Genomic DNA, 3,311 nt, shown 5'->3' on the forward strand with positions numbered 1-3,311 from the left:
AGCATACCCAGGGGGACAAAGGTTCTAAGTGGAACTAACTCTAACAACATTATGTCAAACACACCTCCCATGGACTGCTGCCAGTCAGTGATGATCACTGGCAGATTGAAGAATCTGCACCAGTCTTGCTTAGCAGGAAAAGGCTGTTCCACACAATATTTTTCTCTCCTTTTACAAAGAGGAGACTACTTTGATGATTTTGAAGCCTCACAGGCTCCTCCGTTGTTTCCTCCAATTCATTTCTAGCACATTTAATCTTATCTTGACATCTCAGACAGTCCACACTAACGTAAGATGTTTCTGAGACATTGCTCTCGCGATACCTAGTTGACTTACAGGTAGAGGTAAAGTGTTTGAGATATCTTATCATTAGCGAGTAAGTAATATAAAGATTCTCAAACTGGACTAAGTTATTAGGTTATTCATAAACTCACTTAACAAGGAGCCAATAAGTAAAGTGGTTTCTAGGTATGGTGCGATCAGGCTCCTGGCTACCTTTCTCCAGGACTCTGGTTCTGCTTAGCGCTGTGTGTGAGCCTTGTCCTCAGTCAGCTGTAGTAGTCCAAAGCTTAATCATTCTTCCGGTCTCAGCTCCAGTGTCTCAGACTCTGTGTCACTTGCTCAGTCAACCCATTCAGAAGTCATACTTCTCTGTGTCTAACTCTATTTGTCCAGCAACTATTTTATTCTACTTGTCAAGGTTAGTTGTTTAGGGGGCCTGCCCATTAGCTCAGTTGTCTAAGTGCCTGCTTAAACAAAGCAGTCAGGCTCAGGATGCTGTGGTTTGATCCCCAGATCCTCAAGCCAAGCCAGACCTACCCTGAAGGCATCCTGAGGCCACCCCCCAAAAAAAAGTTAGTTGTTTATTCTCTTTAGAATGGAAGGGAGATCATATTATGTTAACTTTCATGTATAAGACTTGTAATTTAGAATGACATGTATGGTTACCTAGTTCCAAGCCATAATTTCCAGCTTATGGACAAGATTTTGAAATCCATTTGGATGATTTCCACAAGATTTTGATCTAATACATTACTCAGCCAAAACAAAGCACAAACAAGAGCAAAATGAAATAAAACCATCCACACAAAGGTGAAAAATAGTAATATTTTTCATATTCTTCATTCAAAACTATAAACAAAACAGAAAATGTTGGGTCTTTGTGCAAATTGTCATTAGAATCTTGAGTGTTGAATCTCAAATTAATGAGAAGAGGTTATAAAGCTATAAGGTGATTAAAAGAATAACAGAATTGCTGAGTGAAGATAGGCTGACCACACTGATCTTAGGTGTAGAAGTATAAAACCTGAGAGAAAAAAGAATCAGCAAGAGGTACTGTTGAAGATAAAAATAAACCATGTCTATCAAATTCCAAAATCCAAAAATTTAGGGATGTACTTCAGTATTAGATAAAGCAATTTTTGAACAAATAAGAAGAAGCAGTTCCTGAAAGGTAGTCATTAAATGGTATCCCCCAAAAAGTGGTCTACACTGAGGGCTACATTAAATTCAGAGCTATACAACTTATACTAAGTTATTAAGATTGAACTCACTTGGATATATACTATGAAGACTTGGGGTTGATGTCACGGAAACTGCTATGCTTAGGTGCACTTAGCTATGCTTAGTCCCCGCCCCCCAGAAGACTAGAAAGACTCACCTAAGTTATTATAAAAGGTAACTGGCTGGCTGGCTCCAGACTGTGCTCTTAACCTCTGAGAGAGGTTATTATGAGAAACAAGTAAAATTAATTTTAAAGTACTTGGTTTGATCAAATACATAAAAATTATTTCAAGATGCATTCAATATAAACAATTATTAATAAAATGTTTTACCTCCTTTTATTTTTATTATTTATTCATTTTTATTTTTATTTTTTTGGCAGAATCGGGGATTGAACTCAGGCCATTGAGCTTGCCAGAAAAGTGCTTATTCCACTGAGCCATCTCCCCGGCCCCTTCTCCTTTTAAATCACTATGTCTGTAAAATCTATTTTAAACTTAAAGACCCTCTCAAGTGAAAGGTCCTGTTACATTTTAAGTACTTGGTAACTGTCTCAGTTACTTTTCTCTCATTGCTGGGACAGAATACCCAGCACCCAAAATCAAGGAAGGAAAGATTTCACTCACAGGTTGTGCAGGTTTCAGTCCATACTCAGCTGGCTCTGAGGCAGAGTAGCACAAGCAGAGGGCAGCAGTTCACGGCAGCGGAAAACAACAAAGAGCCAAAAGGAAGGAGCCACTGCTGCTGCTGCTAAGATACCTCTCTCCTTTCCTTACATTGTATTCAGACTCTCCACCCCAGGGCAGGTGTAGGCATTGGGTAGTGAATTATTCACCAACTCTAGAAGCCGGCTGCAATGACTGCAGAGGCTTTAGGAGACAACTAAACACAAACCATAACAGTAACCATATGTGACTAGCAGCTCATCTCCAGTAAAGCAGTACCATGGTCCCTCCCTTATTGTGGAGGTTACGGTCCAGACAACCCCATGATAAGTGAGAATCAGCAAAATAGCAAGGTTATATTTTACTGCTTATATATATCTTAAGGCTTTATGAATCCTTCCCACACTCTCATAAACCTTTCCCACACTTTTAAAAACACTTCTAGGGTGGCAGCCGTCTCCCACTTGGCACCATGGTGGCCCTCAGACCCCTCGTGAAGCCCAGGATCAACAAAAAGAGAACCAAGAAGTTCATCCGGCACCAGTCAGACCGATATGTCAAAATTAAGCGCAACTGCTGGGAACCCAGAGGCATCGACAACAGGGTGTGGAGGAGGGTCAAGGGCCGGATCTTGGTGCCCAACATGGGTTACGGAAGTAACGGAAAGATCAGCACACGCTGCCCAGGGGCTTCCGGAAGTTGCTGGTGCACAAGGTTAAGGAGCTGGAAGTGCTGCTTATGTGTAATAAGTCTTACTGCGCAGAGATTGCTCACACCATCTCCTCTCAGAACTGCAGGCCATCGTGGAAAGAGCAGCCCAGCTAGCCGTTGGGGTCACCAACCCCACGGCCAGGCTGCGCTGCAAAGAAAACGAGTAGACGGCCTGTGTGCATGTTTATTTGTGTTTCAGTAAAACCACAAAAACTGAAAGATAAATAAATAAATAAATAAATAAATGCACTTCTAATGTTCTTAACCATTTTCTAAACTCATAAACTTGGGGCCGGGAAGATGGCTCAGTGGAATAAGCGCTTCCCTGGCAAGCGCAGGGACCTGAGTTCAATCTCAGGTTCCATCATAAATAAAAATAAACTCATAAACTTACATAACTTTAACAACATACATATACTGTATGGTACAATA

At 41.0% G+C, this 3,311-nt stretch overlaps 1 pseudogene; it reads left to right on the plus strand.

Annotated features, from left to right (window-relative positions):
- Positions 1-2,640: 2,640 nt before the first annotated feature.
- Positions 2,641-3,046, plus strand: LOC101582497 (annotated as a pseudogene).
- Positions 3,047-3,311: the final 265 nt, after the last annotated feature.

The sequence above is a fragment of the Octodon degus genome, unplaced genomic scaffold, assembly GCF_000260255.1.
Source record: "Octodon degus isolate 3935 unplaced genomic scaffold, OctDeg1.0 scaffold00007, whole genome shotgun sequence".
NCBI lineage: Eukaryota > Metazoa > Chordata > Mammalia > Rodentia > Octodontidae > Octodon > Octodon degus.